Here is a 16629-nt window from a genome sequence, read left to right as displayed (position 1 = left end):
TGTTGCTTTTTACCGCTTTGATATTATTTGAACTGTATATATAAACTGTTACGAAACCATTCTTCTTTCTGAGTCTTCTGAATTTATGGTGCACACGTGCGCGTGACCCACTTTTCTGTTAGAATTCATACCAAGTAGAACGAGGTTGGGTCAAGTAACTAGACCGACTACACTTTCGTGCTCCCGGTACATTGCCCTCGCTTCGGCTTGAGTTGTCCGCTCGGGTACGCCAGGTCTAGAACAATAAATTCAGGTTTTCAAACCTAGTATAACATAGCCTCATGTCGGATCCCTAGTAGGAGCGCTTGCTTGCATCATGTGCATTTTGACTTTGGGAACTCAACACAGAGGTTGGGTCCGTCTAGGACAGGTGCACCCAAAATAACAGACCATCTTGATGCATCCTATGTGCCACATGTTGCATTTATTCAAGGGTAAAAGGGGCATTTGGCGGACCAATGATAGTTGAGGGCAAATGAAAAATGAAAAAAAAAAGAAAAAAAGAGAGAGTGAAGTGTGGAGATAAAGCGAGTTGGCCCAATTATGTTGTTAAAAAAAAAGAGTTTGAAAATTCAGAAGAAAAAAAAAAGATTTTGCACTTTTTCATCATTTTTTGAAAATCAAAAAAGAAAAAGAAAAGAAAAAAAAAATCCTAAAAGATTTTGCATGTTTCATCATTTTTCAAGAAAAAGCAAAAAAAATATGTTTTCTCTAAATTAGTTGTTTTTTTAATTATCGCCCGTATCTAAGCTGCCCGAACTACGCGAACCTGATTCTCGTCTCTCGGGGCGGGATACGTAGGCAACCCACATAGAGTCTGGTCTTCCTAGTAAATCTTAGGTTCTTGGCTTTGCGGGGTCTTAGCCAAATTTTGCACTTCTTGCCACCTTTTGGCCAAATAAGTCATTTTGCAAAAATAGCCTCAATCATGTCTTACATTTGTCCAGTAGGGAGTGTTATTGTCTCACATAGTGTTGGTTTAAAGTTTTCTCATACAGGTGTGGATTTATTTACCGGAGTTTGAGCATGACAGACACCCCGTGACCATCCAGTCAGGATCGCTCAATCAGGAGTTACTTAAGGAGATTTGTTTTATTTTTATGTTTTGAGTCTGTTCTTCATTTTATGTCGTCTTTTACTTTCTAGTTTTGTACAGTAATGTTAAGTCTTTTGTTATTGTATTTTCTTCTTTATATTTGAAAAAATGTGTTGTAACTCAAAAATCCAAAAAAAAAAGATATTGCATTTTATATTTCCGTTATAAGTTTTCTTTAGATTACTAATTCTAGAAATGAAAAAAAGAAAATTTTTTGACATTGTTTTTCCTTTAGGTAATTAATATCTAGGACTTAAAATGAATTCTTTTTATGTTTCCTTTAAGTATATTGGGATCAAAATTAAAAAAAAACAGAATTTTCTTTCAGTACTTCTTTAAAAGCTTTATTTAAGGTGTTAATTCAAAATCCAAAAAGATTTTCTTTTGAGAAGTTTTTTTGGGAAATTAGTGAAAAATGAAAAAAAAATTCTTTTTATTTTCATTAGAACTTTAGGATATTGTACATAGAAGAAAAAAAGACAACATACTTTATCTTTGATTTATTTTTAGAGTTTCTCTTTTAGGCAATCAAAATTGAAACCCAAAATATTTTTTTTGCTTGTTTCGAAATCTTGCGTCAAGATATCAAATGAAAATTCAAAATATTTTTCTGTGGTTTATTCTTTAGATTTTCTTCCTAAACAAAAAAGAATCAAAAAAATATATTTTTTTCTCTTCTAGGATATTTCCTTAATAGAATATTTGTTTCAAAAGGATTAAAAAAAACATGCCCGTTAAGCTTGAGTTTAGAATAGGTCATAGAATGTTAAGTCTAGAAAATTCAAAAAAAAAGGATTTGCTGATTTTATTTATCTTTTCTCATCAGAGTAGTCGTGGAGGTAAAAAAAAAAGAAAAAAGGAGAATGTCAGTTTGTTTACTTTATTTCCGTTCTTCCAGAACTACGCAAAGATCTGATTCATGCGCCATCATGATACGTAGGCAACCTACATAGGGTTTGATCGAATCATTTTATTTTATTTTACTATTAAAAGAAAAAAAAGGGTGAAATTATGGGACGCGAGAAATGAGAGGAAAGAAAAGAGTGATAATTAGAAAAAAAAAGGAAGGAAAATGATCAAGCAAGTGCTAGAAAAGCAAAGAAAAGAGAGGTTGAAATGAACAAATTGGGATGATGCCAAGTGACCTTATGACCCTCAAAGTCATTCTAGAACCGTTAATTGTGGCTAGGTGCATTGCACGCAATGTGATATTTTTGCTGTTAAATGCTCTAACGCTAACGTGATAGCCTCATTTTGTTATATTCATAGTAGAAAGGTGGTTGGTTTGTGGTTTTTAAAGTGGTAACTCTTCTCTACAACACAAAGTCAAAAGGTAATGGCACACAACAACAAAACTGAGTTGGTTGATACCGGTGCCCGAAAGCAGTTGGTTGAACAGGACAGTGGGTTGGTTGAAGAGGTAAAGATGTTAAGACAACACATGGCAGACATGTATCAGGCTTGGATGACTGGGAAGGCACCACCCCCGCCACCACCTAGCTTCCTAGATGCTGCCCTTATTCAAACTCCGGACACAATGCCAGATGATCCTCCATACTCTCCAGATCTACCCGTTTATCACAGCTTTCCCAACCACCCTAGTAGCTCCATCACTCGTCCTCCAACTATCTTTTCCCAAAAGTGCCCTCCTGTCATATCCACTATTCCCAACAATGAATATCCACTCAAAGCTCATAACCAAAACCACCCCGTAGAGGTTGCCTACAAGGTTCCTAACTCATACAAAAAGAGCCCTCGGGATAAGCTTCATGTTGAAAATGAAAGGTTCATAGGAAGAAAAGGGAAAGATGGGATACCCAGGAGGCTGAAAAGCATAGAACAATCCTTGAAGAACAAACAAGGAAGGGAAGACCAGGGTAGCATGGCTTACAAAGAACTGTCTGTGTCCCCTGAAGTTCGCCTGCCCGTGGGGTTCAAAGTACCAAAATTTAACTTGTATGATGGGTGTGGAGATCCGGTAGCCCACCTGAGGATCTATTGCAGTGAAATGAGAAGCGTTAGAGAGAAAGATGACCTGTTGATGACATATTTCAGTAAGAGGCTAACTGGGGTAGCTTTGGACTGGCATATTCATCAAGATGTTGGTAAGTGGCCTACACTGGGTGACATGGCTCAAGATTTTGTTCGATACTTTCTATACATATTAGGCGTTACCCCAGACCGCTCCTCCCTATCAAGAATGGAAAAGAAGTCGGAGGAAAGCTTTAGAGAATTTGGACTCAGATGGAGGGAGCAGGCTGCTCGAGTCAATACCCCAATTGGTGAAGAAGAAATGGTTGAGCTTTTCCTAAAAGCCCAGGGCCCCAGCTACTTCAGTCATTTGATCCCGGCCTTGGGAAAGCCTTTCAATGATGTGTTAAAAATGGGGGAGCTAGTAGACGAGGGAATCAAGTCAGGCAAAATCATGAGTTGTTCGAAAGACATTCAGAACATCCCAATAAGCTTGGGTGGAAGAAAGAGAAACAAAAAAGATGATCCGATGGGCTTTTCCGATCAACATTTCCAGTCTCGACATCGTCCCCGTGGATATCCTTGTGCACCAGATAACCCTCCCAATGCTACTTCTCTCCACAGAACTCCTAAAGTCGCACATCACTTTTCCAGTACCCAGCTCCACAAAATGCCTATCTACCCCCACGAGCCTACCGAAAACCCCCTGGATCAGGTTTCCGGCCCAATCAAGACTTTAAGAACGAGAGGTTACAGAAGAAGAAAACATTCACTCCATTGGGAGTGTCATATGCCAGTCTGTTCCAGAGGCTAAGGAAATTGGACATGTTGAAGCCGACCTAGATAAAAATGCCAAACCCTCTTCCAAAGAAGTTTGGTTTTTCTCAAAGGTGCACCTATTGCTCAGATGCCCCAGGGCATGACAAAGAGAAGTGTTGGAATCTGAAGAATGCCATTCAGAAGCTTATTGATATAGGCGACATTGTCGTGCAAAGTCCAGATGCAGTAGACACTAGCTAAAGTCCATCACCTGTGCATAATGAGACACATATGGTGGGTATGATTTGTTTTGAAAAGGAATATAAGAATTCTTTTGAGGTCCTTAGAGGTCCACGTGCTACAAAACTTTCAACGCTATCAGAGGTTGATCCTAAGAACGAGCAGGCAAAAGGAACCCAAAAGCAATTTGTTAAGAACAATGTGATGGAGACTTGTGAAGGTCCTAATATTGTTGATGTAGAAGTCAGTGGCTAAGATATTGAGTTTGGCGATTGGAAAGATGCTCCATCTCTTGGCTAGCCAGGGAGGAGTCTTGATGGTTTATTTTGTTGTCATTTCTGTTGTCCGGGTTACTTCAGGGTTGTAATCCGGGTATTGTCTTGTGATTCAAACCCTTCTATCCTTTTATCTTGTCTAGTTCCTTTAGTCGTAGTATCTCATTAAGTGTTATCTCGGTTTGTTCTAGGGTTGTACCCCAGTTTATTTTGCTTGTTCTGTTGTTCAAACCCTTTCACCGTTTGTCTAATACAATTCTCTGTTTTCTACTATTTCTAATCATTTTTGTTTAGTTCTCTTCTCCTTTTATAGTTCTTTTCATGCTGGTCCTAGTGACATGACATGCACGCATAATTCTCAGCCTAATATTTAAAAGTCAGTTTATTCAGGAAGCAATGAAACAATTTTGAAGATGATAGAGACATTTCAGGGAAATAAGTTAAGGCATTATAAGATCACTTCAAGTCCGAATTATGTGAAACTGGGCAGATAAAGCATAAAGAAACCCTATTGAAACGCATCATGCCATATCAGGTTGAAGCTAACGGCAAGTTTGCCCAAATTAACAGGGGTCGTTCGTGGTAATGAGAGTGAGGGTGTTGTCCAATGGTGCTTTGTAGTTAACAGATGTAGAAAGCGAATGCGTGGATATAGTTATCAAGTCTGGTACAATCAAAAGATGATACAATTGTTTTCCTTGGTTTGTTTAATTGTGTAGTTTGCACTTGGCATGTTTTGGAGATTGGAATAACAAAGACATTTTGTTCTGCTATCTAAACACTTTATCCTTTGTTACCCCTTTGAGCCTTATTTATTTTCTTTCATACCCCTCTTTCGGAATCAGTAGCAAAGATCAGAAATGCAAGCGTGAAAGATAAGTAAAGGAAAAAGAAAAAGAAAAAGAAAAAAAAGAAGAAAAAGAAAAAGAAAAAACAACAACAAAACAACAAAAAGAGAAAAAGAAGAAAGAAGAGAAAGAGGAAGAAAAAGGAAAGAAAAATCACAAAAACAAAGTAATTTCTATGACATGAACTACGTTCGACCTGATTCCTTTTAAGGATACGTAGGCAGCCTCACAGTTTGGTCCCATTAAAATAAAAATCCAAAAGTCCCCAAGCAAAGAAACTGGGGCAGAAATTATGTTTGCTGTAGGAAATCTGATTCTGAAAGTTGTAATTTTGAACCCATTTGAATTGTTTTGAGCCTTTTATACCTTTTTTTCTAATCCCGTCCAAAGGCCTACGTTACGGTCCAAAGAAAGACCTTCTGATCAGTCTTCGAGAGATGCCAAGTCGAGCAAATAGAGGTGATTCATATCAGGGGCAACACTCTGGTCCAAACAGGAAAAATAATGAAAATGAGAGAGGCTTGATGGTGAAAACCCTTTGGGCACTACAAGTGGAATAAGGAGTGTAAATTAGATTAGATAATCGGAGCATTAAAGCCCAGTTTCACGGCTTAGGGGGTACAACAATAGTTGAACATCAGACTTGCTTGACAGAATAGGCCACAGGTGCATGTCATGGTCGTTAGAGCTGGTATCCAATCTGATAGGTTTCTCCTTTGTAGTTTTCTTGTTATGAATCATCTCTTTCCCTTGTCCTTACTCTGTTTCTTTTGTCGTGTTTACTTCCTTTTTCTGAGTCTGTTTGGTTAAAACAAGCGAGAAATGACTTCAAAATTTGCCACCAGCTTTCCAAGTACACAAAATGAGATCTGGCTAGCACATCAAAGCGTCATAAGTCAGGAAAGAACAATAAGCGCACTGAGCTGGTAACAATCAACATGCTTTGGGATCCTCGTGAAATACAAAGCTTTGGTACATATAAATCCATGGACAATGCAACAAATAGAGGGTGTTAGGTGAACAGATCAAAGGTATCTTCTGTTGTAAGATTGACAAAAGTGGTTAACCAGTGGCAAGCGAGGTCTTCCAAGCAGAAATCAAAGTTATCAAGGCAAGCGAGGGAACAGTAGACCTCAAGACCAAGGCTAGTGATTTAAATCAGGAAAGAACAACGTGCGCATTGAAGTTGGTAATAATCAATATACCGTGGGGATCATGTGAAACACAAAGGTTTGATAGATGTCGGTTCATGAGCAATGCAATAGATATAAGGTATTGGGTCTGAACGGATCAGAAGTATTTTCTGTGATAAGGGTGACAGAGAAAGTGGCCAGTCAATAAACAGGCAAGGTCTTTCAAGTTTAAACCAAGGTTATCATGGGAAGTGAAGGAGCAATCGCCCTCAAAGTCAATTCCACAAACTAACCACCGTATTTATAAACTCACAAGTTTTCTTTGTTTGAAACATGGACAAAAATTGTGTCCAAATCAAAGCTTGGAAGTTTGATTTTTTTTTTAATTTCAAGTGTCATGCCAAAATTTTGCCAGCCTAAAGGCGGTTTAAGAAGGGGAAAGGAAAATTTGTTCGATCTGTAGGAATCCTAAATGAGGAAAAACATGGTTCAGAGGCAAGGAATTTTATTCGTTCTGCAGAGATCCTCCAGAAAGAAAGCATGGCTCAGGTAAGTTCATTCTCGGCTCTTCAGGACCCTCCTGGATAATGGGATTTAGTTTTAAGTGTTCAGGACCCTCCTGGACAATGGGATTTAGTTCTAAGACCTTCATAAAAAATAAGATTTAGCGTAAGTTTTACCTTTAGGAAATAGGATTTAGCTTTGAAGTTGTCACTCTTAAAGTGAGATTTATTTTGAAAATTTTAGGACCCTCCTAGAAAATGGGACCTAGTTTAAAATTCAAAACAATCATGAGTAGCAAGATGTACCCCAAAAGTATATAAGTTGGCTTTAAAGCTTTCATTCTTAGGATCGGATTTAATTTAAAGTTTTTAGGACCCTCTTTGAAAATGGGACCTAGTTTAAAAATCGAAACAATTATAAGTAGCAAAATCTAGCATAAATGTACCCCAAGGAATATAAGTTGGTTTCAAAGTTTGCATATTTGAGATAGGATTCAATTAGGAGTTGTCAGGACCCTCCTAAATAATGGGACCTAGCTTTAAGATTTCCATTAGATAACAAGGTTTAGCATAAGTTCTGTTGTAGGGTAATATAATTTAGCCGTAAAATTGTCAATCTTAAGATAAGACTTGATTTTTGATTGTCAGGACCCTCATAGATAATGGGACATAGTTTAAAACTGGCTTGGATAACAAGATTTAGCATAAGACATACCTTCAGTAGATATAATTTAGCTTTAAAATTATCGTTTAATTAAGAGTTGTCAGGACCCTCTTGGATAATGGGGAATAGTTTAAGACCCTCTTAGATAACAAGATTTAGCGGAAGTAACACCTTTAGAAGATATAACTTAGATTTAAAATTGTCGTTTAGTTAAGAGTTGTCAGGACGCTCCTGGATAATGGGGAGTAGTTTAAGACCTTCTTAGATAACAAGATTTAGCAGAAGTCATACCTTTAAAAGATATAGCTTAGATTTAAAATTATCGTTTAGTTAAGAGTTGTCAGGATCCCTCCCTAGATAATGGGACCTAACTTTCAAATTCTTAGTAATACTTGGTAATATGATTCAGTTTAACACTCACAGATGCGCCCAGCTACCAAACTGGGGCAGAAAATTTTCTTTTGTTTTGTCTATTTTGTTGAAGTTAGGTGCCCATCTAAAGAACAGGGAGAACACCACGGATCTTAAAGATAAGAGCGTGACCAAGTACTAGCAATCAGGCGTCCACCTGGAGAACAAGGAAAAAGAGTTGAAATATCAGCAATCAGGCGTCCACCTGAAGAACAAAGAACAACAGTTGAAGTATCAGCAATCAGGCGTCCACCTGGAGAATAAGGAACAACAGTTGAAGTATCAGCAATCAGGCGTCCACCTGGAGAACAAGGAACAATAGTTGAAGTATCAGCAATCAGACGTCCACCTAGAGAACAAGGAAAAGCAGTTGAAGTATCAGCAATCAGGCGTCCACCTGGAGAACAAGGAAAAGCAGTTGAAGATTCAGTAATCAGGCGTCCACTTGGAGAACAAGGAACAACAATTCAAGTTTCAGCAATCAGGCGCCCACCTGGAGAGCAAGGAGTACAGTTCAAGTTTCAGCTTTCAAGTTCTTACTGATATTTGGTAACATGATTTAGTTTACACTCACATATATGCCCGGCCACCAAACCGGGGCAGAAAATTTTCTTTGTTTTGTCTATTTTTGTTGAAATCAGGAGCTCACCTAGAGAACAAGGGAATACATTTCAAGTTTCAACAGTCAGGAGCCCACTTGAAGAACAAGGGAATGCAATTCAAGCTTCAGCAATCAGGCGCCCACCTGGAGAGCAAGGGAATACACTTCAAATTTCGGCAATTAGGCACCCACCTGGAGAGCAAGAGAATACAATTCAAATTTTAAGTAATCAGGAGCCCGCTTGGAGAATAGAGGAAAGGAAACAATAGTCAAAGGAAGACATTTAAAAGGTTCAGCAATCAGGTACCCGCCTGGAGGAGAGGGAAAGCATCTCAAAAATACAATTCAAGTCAGCAAAAAAGGAACTTCTGAAGAAAATACAAGTCAACAAGGCAACAACAGTCACAAGACCAAGTTTGAAAATAAATCTTTGTAAAGCATAGATTATAGCTTAGTCTAGCTTCTTCATTTTGTCATGGTATAATAAGGAGGTCAGTAAGCAGTATCAGAAGCAGCAACAGCAGCAACAGTGAAACCACAGCTTTATGGTAGTCCCAGCTACCGAAACTTTCCGAACTATATTGACCTGATTCCTTTATAGCCAAGTATATGTAGGAAGCCTTTGAAGCAGAGGTTCGGTCAAATCTTTCAAAAAAAAATTGCTTCCCACGGAGTATTCGAATGGGCAAAAATCGCTCGTATCCGCTCACTTTATCTTTGCATGAAAACTCTTCATGTTTTCGAACAAAGAGGGGCAGCTGTGAGCACGTGATTTTTGCCTCACATGAATTACTCCAAAAGAATTCCCAATGTTAGATATTTTCTTTAATTATTTGTTATTTTAGGAATTATCGTAGAATTTTTTTCTAATTGTTTGCATATGTTTGTATGCGTATTTAATTTTATTAATGCATTGAAAATACAAAAATATAGTATCTGCATTTAGGATTTAATTTTATATTTTTTAGATTAATTAAGTGAATTGTTGTTTTACAAAAATGAAAAAAAAAATCAAAAATAACGTATTTTGCATTTTTAGTGTTTAATATCGAAATTTCGTGATTTTCTTTTTGATTTCGTAAATAATATTTGGGATAATTATTATTTAGAATTAATTAGTATTTTTGACAGGATGATTTGGTTTTATAATTTAATTTAGGATTTTAGTTTTAATTTTTTTTTGAAAAAAAGAAAGAAAAGAAAAGAAAAAGAATTAAAGAGAAGGAAATCAGAAGTTGGGCCAATTTAATTTAAACTCCCAGGCCCAAATTAAATACCCACCAAAACCAGCCCAAAAACCATGTTTCACCCGGTCCAAACCTTCAGCCTGTAAAGCCATTGAAACGACGTAGTATAAGGCGAATACTACGTCGTTTCACGATCAACAGATGTCAAACCGTCCATTCCACCCACATCCAACGATCAAGATCTCGCCGCATCGCCCGTTACCTGACCCGACCCGTCTTTCCCGTATCCGGTCCAACCCTACTAATAACAAAATGACCCCATTTTTATTAAGGATTTAATCAGAGCCGTTGGATTCCAATCATCCAACGGCCCCAATTAAATCGTTAATTTAAAATATTCAAAAACCCATCAGACCCCTTACCCTAAAATCAGACCCCTCATTGTCCCTTACTAACCCTAGAGGCACCCCTGTCTCCCACCGCCTCACACCACCGCCCTCCGCCCGCCGGAAATCGCCTCACGGCGGTTCCGGTGGCCCAAACAACCTCAAATTAACACCATCGATTCTTCTTTACCTTTCCATCACAAATCCCCAAACCGTTTCCTTCGAATCGCAGCCGAACTCATCGAATCTTCGATCGAAGTTTGAACCCCAAACCCTAGGTTACCCAATCGACCTCAAACTAACACCCTATAACCTCCTTGACCTCCCCATACCCAATACATATCTGGTTTCCCTCGAATATGGTTGTAATGGGTTGAATTTCAAATCTTGAGTCCACATGCTAAAAGACAGATTTAAACTCAAGGATTGTTGATAATTTCAGGGCCCAGTTTTGTCACAAAATGGTGTTAATCACTTGTTCTAACAAAGAACAAATGACTAACATCATTTGGCGATGAAATCGGAAAAAATTCGAGTGCTAACTGAACCCGTTGAATTGGTGAGTTCTCCAGTAATATTTTTTTTTTCTTTTCTCTTGTTATTATTTCACTTCTGCCTCGTCTTCTTCTCTTCTTTAAGCAATTTAATTAAGTCGAATTAGGTTTAAAATTGTGGACTGTCCGTTCGTTGTCTTTAGTTCATATTCATGTATGACGTTAATCAATTTAACAGTTGATTTTGATTTTTAATCCAGTTGAAGGTTTTAGTCTTTTGTTTACTGTTATTGTGATAATTCAAAACTTATGAGGGATAAATAACAGAAGCTTTGAGAGTAATTTGGGTAGTCTAGCCTAAGGAAACTTGTCAATAATTGAATTAGGAAGCTTCTCAATAATTGCATTTCTCAATAGCTTCTCAATAATTGCATTGGGTAGTCTAGCCTAAGGAAACTTGTCAATAACAGAAGCTTCTCTTATTGCTGAATTAATTAAAAAGTACTAAGCTAGTATAGATAATTTAAAAAATAGAAAAGCTTAAATTGATAATGAGAATGACACTAATTGATTAATTTAGAGAAAATAAGTTAGTGGGGATAATTAAAATAAGGGAAGGGATACTAGTAATGGGGATTGCATTAATTGTGCCTATGAAATGCTGAAGAATACATAGAGTTAAGAAGCAGAACATTCTGAGAGAGAGGGAGATAGGGACTGAGTTCATATACATAGTCAGTCTGAGATTCTGGAAATACTGAAAATAAGAGAGCATTCATAGAGAGAACATTGAGAAAAACACACAAATTCACACACTGATATACAGAGAGGTCTAAGAGAGATATACACACAAACACACACACAGAAAAGCAGAGAAGAAACTAAAAATACTGCAGAGGATATTGAGTTTAACATTCTAAAAATGTTGAAAGTTGAAAGAACTTTGAATCCTTGGCAGTTTCCAGAAAACTATTCTGTTTAGTTTTAGTCTTTTTGATCTTAAGAGTTTAGTTCAAATCATTGGAAACTAAAGCCTGCACCTGGGCTATAATAGTTTGAGATTGGGTTCTTTAGAGTCTGGTTTTTAAATTCTATGGCTAAGGGAACACTATTCCATTGTTGATTTCTTTAAGCTAGTCTGCTTGCTTCAGTTTGGTGTGAGAAATGGTTTAAGTTTGGTTTGGAATCAGTTTTTCTGAAACTCTTCTACTGTTCCATTGATTCATCCTGGGATGTGCACTATTGTTTGGTTAAATCTGGGCTCTTTTCCTACTTCTGCTTACTGCTGGTCTTCTTACCTCTCTTTCATTTTGCCTTCCAGGTACATTTTTCTAAACTTTACTTAATGTAAAGTTGGACTTGGGAATTGAAAATGGAAGTCAAGAACTGTGATTATTAGCCATAGCATCTGTGGTCATAGTTAGCTCTTTTGTTTTACTTTCGATTCCTGTCTCTTGTTTTTAAATATGTAACTGGAAAACTGATATTCAGCACATCATATGTTGGTTGCCAAATTGGATGAAGCCTTTGGGATGTAGTTATTATGTGTTGCTCATCTTTGTTTAAGATTTGGATTCAAAACTGTATAAATATGGCATGATTCAGGCTGTTCTGGACTTTTACAATGTGTAAGTTATCAAGTCTGTTGTAATATGGATCTCCTATGCAAGTCGGGCTGAGGGACAATACTATAGTATCTGAACTTGATTCGTATGCATGGCTGCTCCCTTACATCAGGAATTTGGACATGTTTCTTGGTTTTCTTTAAGATCCAGTTTAAGTTTGTTTTCAGGCTTAGCTTAGTTTTTTTTTTGTTTTAGAACCTGAGTTTTTATATCTTAGTCTTTCATCATTTATTTTGGAATTCGAGGGATGCATTTATGGTCTTGAGAACTAGGACTCAAATAATGAGTTTGTGGTTTGGCAAGTGACCAAAATTAGTTAGTCAATTCAATGTTTCACTCATTTGCTGTTGTCAAGTTTGTGACTGGGCTTTATATTTCATCTCATGCGTTCAAATCTAGTGTTCTACACAATGTTCAGCTTTTCTTCTTTTTTTTTTCTAAAAAATGACTATTTGAGGCAGACCATAATACTGGTTTCATGTGCATTTGTTGTTGTGTTTTGGTCAATGTTATTGGGCCCGGATTTGGACAATTATGTGGGCCTTGGACCATGAGTCCATTTGAATTAAATTTGTCGGTCTCATTAGTTGGGCCAGTGCAATTGGCTTTATGAATTACTAGTTGGGGCAACCATGGCAGGCTGTTGGGCCTCACGCCTAGCCCAAGCTTTTATTTTAAAACCTTCAGCTTTAGTCTTTCTTGAATTAACCCATGCAGTAGTACAGTTCTGACTCTTTAATTTCTCAAATAATCAATTTCCTCTAAATAATTGAGGTGCGCCATATTAGATAAAACAAGTAGTTTGTGGCCCTCCGAGCTTTAGTTTAAATACCTTCACTTTTAAAAAATGGAATCGAGGCGCGCCGCGCCAATCAAAATCTCAAATGTGTGGCCCTCACTTAATCATACCTTTTAAAGTCCTTAGAATTCGAGGCGTGCCATTTAGCACATTTTTATGGCCCTCGCAAAGCTAAAAACGCGTAGTTGCTTTAGGCGCATTATTTTAATAATGCTACTTTCCTAAATTTGGGTGCGCACTTATGTGACCCAAATCCAAATCTAAACGTTGGATAAAATGTGTTGTGGACTGCGGGTGCATTTATGTGACGTGGTTCAAAACATATTTTAAATAACGTTGCAATCTTCCTTTAGTTAATTAAATAAAAGCGATTAAAAGTTAAAATTGCACATAGGTTCAAAAATGTTTTAAAATCAGATAATTAAGCCGAATATAACAGTTGAGTGACCGTGCTAGAACCACGGGACTCGGGAATGCCTAACACCTTCTCTCGGGTTAACTGAATTCCTTACCCGAATTTCTAGTTCGCGAACTGTAAAACAGAGTCAATCTTTTCCTCGACTCGGGATTCAAATCGATGACTTGGGACACCATAAATATCCCAGGTGGCGACTCTAATTCTTTAATAATAAATCCCATTTCGATTGTCCTTTAATTGAAAAAACTCCCTTATACTCCCTTTCGGGGGGGTGTAGGAAAAAAGGAGGTGTGACAGTCACGACCCTGACCCCAAACCCGGTCGTGATGGCGCCTCTTGTGAAGACAATGCCAGCCAAACCAAAAGAGAACACCTCATTTAAATAATTAAATACCATAAATAGTTCTAAATCATGATATAATAGCCATAATTTGCGGAAATAACGATAACAACAGTAGAAACCATCCCGGCACAGTCCAAACCGGGGTGTCACAAGTCATGAGCAACTAAGAGAAATCCTGATACAGTCTACTAATCACTAAACCCGATACAATAGTTCTAAGAACATGAAAATGATAAGATAAGGGAGGCACGGGGGCTGCGGACGCTAACAACTACCTTGTGATCTCCGAACACTGCCTGGACGGGAAGATCAGCACTTAGGAGCGGACTCTGCGATGCCTGAATCTGCACATACGGTGCAGGGAGTAATGTGAGTACTCCAACACAGTGAGTAATAATTATAAATAATGGTTGAAAGCATGAAAACACGTAAAGGCACAAAGCAATTCTATATCAAGCAGTAAAATCACTTAAAGCAATAGATCAATAAAGAAGTCAAATGGAATCCCTTTAAACCAAGTAAAACAGGTAATTTAGTAGGTAATTAACAAGTACAAATCCGCCCATCGGGCACAACATCAATCACTCAAAACAGTATCAGCTCCTAGGGCTCACTCTCATCACTTAGTGCTCATTCTCAGCTCTCAACCCATATATCTCTCATAATAACAGAAATCAGAATAACCGTTGTGGCGTGCAACCCGATCCGTACATCGCTGCGGCGTGCAGCCCGATCTATATAGATAGTCGACTGCGCTCACTTGGGGTGTGCAGACTCCGGAGAGGCTCCTACAGCCCAAGCGCTATATTGTTGCGGCGTGCAGCCCGATCCATATAAGTATTGTTGCGGCATGCAGCCCGATCCATACATATATAATATCTTCACCATTGGGTTCTCAACCCCTCTCAGTCATTAACCTCACAGCCTTTCGGGCACAATAATAGAAGATAGGGATCTCAGCCCACAAATTCCTCTCATTTAGGAATAGTATGATAAAAACCAGCCCGAATCGTTTGAAACAGATAGAGCCATGACCGAGGATATAATTTTTAACAAGTATAGTGAGGAAAAATCAGTCAAAATCCCCGAAGGGTTCAAATAGTTGGCACGAAGACCAAATATGGCAGTTAGCCCCAAATCATGATGATAAAAAATAAGTTTCAGTCAAATACGCGGTAAAATCATCAGTCGGGACGGACCAAGTCTCAATCCCCAGTAGTAAAAGACCCCACGCTCATCATCGAGCACGTGTCTCACCTCAATATAGCACTACGATGTGCAATTCGGGGTTTCAAACCCTCAGGACATCATTTACAATCATTACTCACCTCGAACCGGCTAAATCTCTAGCTCGTGACGCCTTTGCCCCTCCAATCAGCCTCTACACACGTCGAATCTATCCAAAATCAGAACGAATACGTCACAATATGCCAAGGGAGCAAAGCCCAAGCAAAAACAATCAAAAAATACCAAAAATCCTGAAAATAGCAAAACCCGAGCCCCGGGCCCACTTCTCGAAACTTAGAAATTTTTACATCATTAGATTCCTCGTCTCCCCACGAGTCCATATATATCAACAACATCAAAATCGGAGTTCAAATGACCACTCAAATCCTCCATTAAAGGCCTCTTAAACTCAAGCCTCAATCCTCTATTTTTAGCCCTTTAAACCCATTAATTACAGCCTTAATTCATGAAATTCTACCATAGGAATGTGTTTTAAGTCTAAAATCCTTACCTCCACGAATTCTCTTTGATTCCTCTCTTCAAAATCGCCCAAAGCTCCCAATTACGAGTGCAAAAATGGTTAAACACTTCAAAAATCGCGAAGGAAGTACATTCTGCCCAGACATAACCGCATCTCCGGTCCAAAAATCCACTTTTGCGGTATCGCATATGCGGTCAACACATTCGCTTCTGCGGAGTTCATTAAACCGGCCCAAGCCGCATCCGCGAACCTCTTATGCATCTGCGCTTCCGCAGATGCGATCCCTTTAGCCGCTTCTGCGGTCCAGCTCACCTGACCCATTTTTGCTTCTGCAAAGAAACACCCGCATCTGCGGTCCACAAACCGCAGATGCGAAAATACCAGAAGCAGCAAATCTAAAGCTGCAACACAAATTCCAATTTCTCCGCTAACCATCCGAAATCACCCCGAGACCCCCGGGACCTCAACCAAAAGCACCAACATGACCCAATATCTTATTCAAACTTGTTCCAATCATCAAAACACCTCAAACAACATTAAATCTACCAAATCACATCGAATTCAACCCCAAGATTCTAAAATCTTCCGAAATACGCTTTCGATCAAAAACCCAACCAAACCACGTTTGAATGGCCTGAAATTTTACACACTCATCCCAAATGACACCACGAAGCTACTGCAACTCTTGGAATTTCATTCCGACCTCTATATCAAAATCTCGCCTAACAACCGGAAATCGCCAAAATACTAACTTCGCCAATTCAAGCCTAATTCTACACCGGACCTCCAAAACCAATTTCGATCACACTCCTAATTCATAAATCACCTCCCGAAGCTAAACGAACCATCAGAACTCACATCTGAGCCCTCTAACACATAAGTCAATACCAGGTTGACTTTTCCAAATTAAACCTTCTTAAAAGAGACTAAGTGTCTCATTTCTTACCAAATCCACTCTGAATGCAACCTACCCAACTCGATCATATAAAATACGGATAACAAAGCATAATAAAGCAAAAATGGGGGAAACAGAGCGGTAACTCATGAGACGACTGGCCGGATCGTCACACCTTCCTTCTTCCATCTGCACTTCGGTGAATCGAAGGCTTATTAAAAGCATAGGCAAAAAAGCATATTTATAGGACTTATTAAAATGTCGTATAACTAC

Source organism: Nicotiana tabacum, chromosome 16 (assembly GCF_000715075.1).
Source record: "Nicotiana tabacum cultivar K326 chromosome 16, ASM71507v2, whole genome shotgun sequence".
Lineage (NCBI taxonomy): Eukaryota > Viridiplantae > Streptophyta > Magnoliopsida > Solanales > Solanaceae > Nicotiana > Nicotiana tabacum.
The sequence above is the reverse complement of the archived record's forward strand: the minus strand, read 5'-3'. Positions refer to the sequence as shown.